General features: G+C 37.2%; 1 pseudogene; it reads right to left on the minus strand.

Annotated features, from left to right (window-relative positions):
• Positions 1 to 5077: 5077 nt before the first annotated feature.
• Positions 5078 to 6244, minus strand: LOC142436423 (dehydrogenase/reductase SDR family member 7 pseudogene; annotated as a pseudogene).
• Positions 6245 to 6768: the final 524 nt, after the last annotated feature.

Below are 6768 nucleotides of genomic sequence, written 5' to 3' on the forward strand. Positions count from 1 at the left end.
AACAGGTTCACGATCAGTTCCGCCAGTGCAAATTGTCACATACATTCAACTTTTAGGTACTTGAAATGTTTAAAGACTCCAATAGTAGTAACACCAAAATGTCTCACAAGGCTGTTCTGAATAACACGTGGATTTACATTTCTCCTTAATAAATACACCTCAGCGGTCAAGAGAGCTCCCAACATGAAATACATTCATCTCTACATGGCGCAAATATTTTAAACGTTTTTAAAAACAGGATAAAACACAAGCTTTCGTTTGTTTTCAAACATAATTCATTTTTATAAGGTAACAGCATGCGGTTTTACATTCTAAAAATTGACTCCAGTACTTCAAAGACGCTGGGTGGATTTAAACTGCCAGTCTTCAGGTTAGTAGCCAAGCAGGCAACCACAGCGCCCTCCAGAGCTTCTGTAGAACAACCATAAAAGGGACGCCCCCACCGCGCCCCCGCCCAGCAATGTACAAACTCATTCCTCCCTTTCACAGTCACAAGAGGAGGCAACACTTAAATCTGTTGGTTTTGCTCCATAACGCCCTGCAAGCTGAATTCCTCCTTTATCTCCTCTTTTTATAGGGCACAAAACCAAAAACCTAACCCTCTGCCATAAAGTCAATTCCAACTCATTGTGACCCTATAGGCCCGAATGGAACTGCTCCTTAGGGTTTCTGAGACTGTAAATCTTTGAGAGCAAAGAGTCTTATCTTTCATGGTTATCAGTTCAATGCTTAACCTACTGTAGTACCGGGACTCCTGATAGGGAACGTGTGTCCTTCAAGACAACAGATCAAGATTAATTCTTCGGATCTCTCCAAAACACTCATGCTATCTTTCTAAGTTGAACTCTCTGCCTTGAATTTAATTCACTCATCCCACAGATCCCCTCAAAAGCCACTGTTTGGCTTATACCACTCTTTTAGAGCAACCTAGTAATGCCAACTGTATTACTCAAGTATGATCGCAAAGTGGGACTTTCCAGATAAACAGAAAATAAGAATATTTTGGAAACCAAACTACATTTATAAGAAATGCTAAAGGGAGTGCATCAGACAGAGAATCAGTAATGGCAGAAAGCAACGTGAGATTAAGACACTTTATACCATCACCAGAAATTAACCCAGAGATAGAAGTATGGAAGATAAAATGACACAACCTAGAGAACCAAATGTCACTTGGTAAACAATAGCAACTACAAAGCAAAATGGGGTGGGTAGTTATGTAATGTCAAATATAGATAAAATCAAGGTGATGTCAATATAGAAAGGACTGTCACAAACTTAGAAGGATTAGCAAACAGAAAATAGACCTTTGCCACCAATGTTTTAAAAAGGAAAATCATAAAAATTCAGTGAACAGTGAAAACAGCAATGAAAAAAATTAATTTATAACTAAAAAGCCAACCAAAATGGAGCAGGAATGGAATATAATAAACTAAGGCAACAACCAGAAAAGAGACAAGGAAAGATTGTACAATAAAGAATTAATCCAACAAGAGAACATAACATAATAAACATCTGTGCAAACAATGAAAGAGCTCTAAAAGACACAAACCTAACTTTAATAGAATTGAACAGAGAAACTGACAACTCCATAATAATAATAGGAGACTGTAATACACCACTTTTGAGAATGAACAGAACAGCCAAAAAGAAAATCACCAATAACACAGAAGAGCTAAATAACACAATCAACTAGTTTAACCTCACAGACATTTACGAAACACTCGAGGCAACAGCAGCATAAGACATAGTCTTTTCCACTGCTTATGCACAGTCTCCAGAATACATCCTATGCAAGGTCACAAGGGAACATGAATAAATTAAAAATATCAAAATACTAAGAAGTCACAATATAAAGTTGGAAATGAAAAGCAGGAAGATCAAAGAAAACTATCAAATACATAGAAACTGAATAACATCCTCTTTAAAAACTACTGGGTAGGACCCATTGAGAGACTGGACATGCCTGTGTTCATGTAGCCATGGTGGCCAGGGGCTGTGTACATCATGTTACCATGGGGAGGGGTCTGCATTGGCTGTTGGGCATAGGGCTGGCTCCCCATCATGCCCATCTGCATCTGCACAGGGTACTGGGTGGTCTGATTCATGTAGCCATGCTTGCTGTGGTAGCTACTGTTCATCAACGGCTGGGACATGCCGTACCCGTTCATGGCATTGAGGCTGTTCATGTTCACTGAGTTGACATTATACGCTGGGGCTGGCATCAAGTTCACACTCGTGTTCATGCCTCTGCATGGTTAGAGTCCGTGCAGGACCCTGCATGGCTACGGTCTGGGAGCGACCATAGATTTGTGACTGATGGGTGGCAGCCACTGGTGACAGAGATGCCGACTTGGTTCTCATGGAGATGTGGCCCTTGCTGGCGATCTGGGTTTGCAGTCGTTGGCTGTGGGAGATGCCAAAATTTGATGCAGCCAGGTTCCGCTGCAGAAGGGGTGGCGGCAGATTCATTGGAGAAGGAGTCAGGTTTGGGGGGTGGGGTCATGGTTGCTTGTGCTTGAGTCTCCCCAGGGACAGAGTATGGCGACTGAGAAAGCTGAACAAGCCCTGTGTTGCTTAATGGCGTGTCCACTCCATGTAAATGCCGTTAGGCTTTCAGTTACTGTATATTTTGTTTAAGGTGACACTTGAGCATGCCGCTAATGTCTTTGTTAGTGACAGTGGGTCTTGGAGTACTGTACAAGTGTTGTGCTAACAGTAAGCCATTTCTTAAGGGTTTTTTTGCCTTGATTAGGGTGCCCTGCTTTGAGAGTGTGAAAAAAAAGAACAAAACTATATTGTTGTTAATTATAAAACTGTAAAGAGCTATAATAGCTATTCCCATTTGATTAGTCAGAGGGGTTTTATTGCTAAACGTTTTTGGTGACAGATTTTTTTGGGGGGGAAAGGCAGCTTTCTGTTTTATAAATGTAGACTTCTGTTTATTGAATGAAGCATATCTCAGTGTTTATATGTCAGGTTTTGAAACATTTCAGATATGTCCAAATACTTGGCAGCATTTAAAAAAATAGTGAATTTGGTATAAAGTTGCTATTTTATGGAAATGCCTCTAACTTTACATTTTCATTCCATCTGTAGATTTTTCTTTCTTTATAAAATAGTGGAGTTATTTTTTAAGGAAAAATAGAAAAGTAGCTTCTGAATAGCTCAAACTAAGCTTTCAAATCACATGTAAGAAAAGCAAAAAGGTTATTTGTGTCTGTTTATATTGCTTCCTTTTTTGTAACCTTTGCACCTGTAATCCTTGTATTAAATAGCCAGTGACACTCTTGTATTTATCTGTTCTCTTTTTACTCAGTCACTTAAAAAAACACACAGAAACAAAAACAAAAAAGTTGTACATTTTAACATAAAATAAATTATGATAAGCCAAAGAAAACACACACTACTGGGTAACTGAATAAATTATATATATATATATATATATATATATATATATATATATATATATATATATATATATATATGAGTCAAACAAGAATGAAAATACAACATGCCAAAATCTTTGTGACACAGCAAAAACAGTACTCAGAGGACAATTCCTACTAGTAAATACACACATCAAAAAGAAGAAAGGATCAAACTCAGTGCCTAAACCCAATATCTGCAACCATTTGAAAAACAGCAGCAAATTAAGCATATGTATAGTCAGTAAATAAAAATATAGCAAAGATTCAAGCAGACATAAAATGGAGAAAAAGGTAAAGTGTTAGCAAGACTAGAAGTAGGTCTGTTGAAAGAATAAAATTGGTAAACCATTGGCAAGAAAGTAAGAAGATGCAAATAATATGTATATGAAATTAAATGGGCGATGTCATGACAGAATTAACTGAAATAAAAGGATAATAACAGAATTCTATGAATAAATATACTCCAGTAAATTTGAAACCCTAGAAGAAATGGACATTTTTCTAGAAACACTACCTATCCAAATGAAAAGACATTAAGGTAGAAATTTTTAGCAGATTTATCACCAAGGCAAAAATTGAACAGGTCACTAAAAATGCAACCCAAAATAGTTCTGCACCACGTGACTTCACTGTCAGATCCGATTGGTCAGAGAAGTGCTGACTTCAATTCTACTCAAACTACTCCAAAATACAGAAAAGGGGGGAATATTCCAGAATTCATTTTATTAAGCTAAAACCAAAGCCAGGCAGATACTACGAAAACAGAAACTTATATTATCAATAGCCTTCATGCAAAAATACATACAAGCAAAAAAATTCAAAAAAGTGATTACTCAATAGTAGCCAACAAAAATGAAAAAAAAATACACAATGATTGAGTGCAATTCGTATCACTAACTCAGAGTAGGAAACCAAAGCAGACCAATAACAAAACAAGAAATAGAGGTGATCATGAAATTTCCAGAGAAGAAAAGTGTAAGATGAGATCGTTTCATGGGGGAATGCTACCAAGTATTCAAAGAAGGGCTGCCACCAGTTCCACACTGCCTATTCAAAAATATAGAAAGCGACAGAACTCTCAAATTCATTCTATGAAATGAGCATAATCCTGATATAAAAACCAGGCAAAGATCTTACAAAGACAGAAAACCACATACCAGTATCCCTTATGAACATCGATGCAAAAATTGTCAACAAAATTCTGGCCAATAGGTTCCAATAATATATAAAAACATTAATTCATCGTGACAAAGTAGGATTGATAGTAAGGATGCAAGGATGGTACAGCATTTGAAAAATATCATTGTAATCCACCACATAAGACAAAAAAGAAGCAGATCATATAAATATGTGCAGAAGAGCATTGGACACCAACAACCTTTTTTGCATATAACATGCATTTAATAAATGATGGTTTCTAGAGTCCTGTTTACCATTTCAAAATGCAGTCATTTGGGAAATTCTGTGTATTATTTTAAAATATTCTTTGTCCAGGAATAGGTGTTATTATTACTTTTGTGATAAGATTCTTGTCATGCTTTCTTCATCTGTTATATGGTGAAGTAAAACTTACATCTATTAAAAATTGAAACCATACATTAGTCTTCAGTGCATAAGAAAATTGTTTTTGTGGTTTCCATCTCTCTCTAGTGGCTTGAAAAATCCAAATTGCTCTTTTTATTGTGATTTTTCTTGAAGGATTTAAAATAATAGGTGTCAGCATCCACATCACTCTTAAAATTCTCAATTCTCCTCTTTCCTAATTTTCTGGTTAGCCACCAGTCAAGGTTGGCATGTATTGGCCCAAGTATGTAATAAACAAACGGGTGATCAGAGATTCAGGTATCTTTCAAATCATTGGCCATACTGATTAAAATCAATTGGGCAAAATGACCGGTTGCCATCTTGAAGGGCTGGTCTCCATCATTACCTAAAGGCTTCATGACTTCTTCAGTTCATTCATCACAATATTTGACTTCAGTATTGGTCCTGGGTAAATGGTAAAAATGATAATACTGAGATATGTAGCAAGTTCAGAGGCTATTAAAAATAAAAAACCCGAAGAGCATGCTTGCTGCTCAGACACTATACCCATTATGCTATTGACAGTGACAATCTTGCCATGCTTCCTCTCGATCATGTGAGGCAGAACACATTTTGTCAAGGACACAGTCCCTAGTTAGTTAAGTGTCATGAGCTCTCTGTAGACATGCAGGCTGGTGTTCATGGACAAAGGACGTTGGAATCATCCAACATTGTTGACCAGAATGTCAATTTTACCAAACTCCTGGAGAGCAGCCTTGGTGGCCACTTCATGGGATTTTATGTTCATTAGGTCAAGGGGCAAAATAAGTACATCTTTTCCTTTTAAATTGCCATTCTCAAGACATTTTTGTTTCACCCCTTCAGCTTGTCCATTTTTCTGGTGGGTATCACAAGAGAAACTCCTAGTTTAGATAGCTGGTAAGCCAACTCCTCACCAGTTACACTTGATACCCCGGGAACCCACACCGTCATATCAATCAGCTCCCATTCTGGGTGTTGCCCTTGCACTCAGCCCACATTAGGCTCAGGTCACTGCCTGCCCACAGGAAGCATAGCAAGTGCACCACAACCAGAGCAGAGTGACCAAAGCTAGCCCAAACTCTCAGAACATTGCAGCAATGCTCACTCAGCTCCGCCACACGACCCAACACACATTTCTGATTAAAACACTCAATAAAAAAGGAATTGAAGGAAAATTCATCAACATAATAATGACCACATACAAAAATCCTAGGGCCAATACCATTCATGGGGAAAAACTGAAACATTTTGCATGAGAATGGGAAATAGACAAGGACACCCTCTAGCACTACTCTTCTTTAACCTCATGTTCAAAGTCTTAGCCAGAACAATTAGAAAACAAAAACAATCAATGTAACTTGGCTAAGAAAAAGTGAAGGTCTCACCATTTTCAGACAATATAATTTTATAGAACCCCCAACTCCACAAAAAGACTGTTGGAAACAATTAGCCCTTAAGGGATTTGGTAAAATAGCAGGATAAAAAATTAACAAGCAGCGAAATCAATTGGATTTCTATATACTAGTGAAAAGAGCTCAAAAAAGACATCAAGGAAATAATACCACTTATAAAAGTCATCAAAAAATGAAATACTTTGGAATAAACCTAACCAAAAACCAAAAATTCTGTACAAAATAGCTACAAGAAACCAAAAGAACCCTACACATATGGAAAAATATCTCTTGTTCTTGGATAGGAACCCTCAATATTGTGAAAATGTCAATACTATGTATGATAATCTACAAATACGATGCAAAGCCAATCCAACCCC

The sequence above is a fragment of the Tenrec ecaudatus genome, unplaced genomic scaffold (genome assembly GCF_050624435.1).
Source record: "Tenrec ecaudatus isolate mTenEca1 unplaced genomic scaffold, mTenEca1.hap1 Scaffold_2645, whole genome shotgun sequence".
In the NCBI taxonomy this organism is placed as follows: Eukaryota; Metazoa; Chordata; class Mammalia; order Afrosoricida; family Tenrecidae; genus Tenrec; species Tenrec ecaudatus.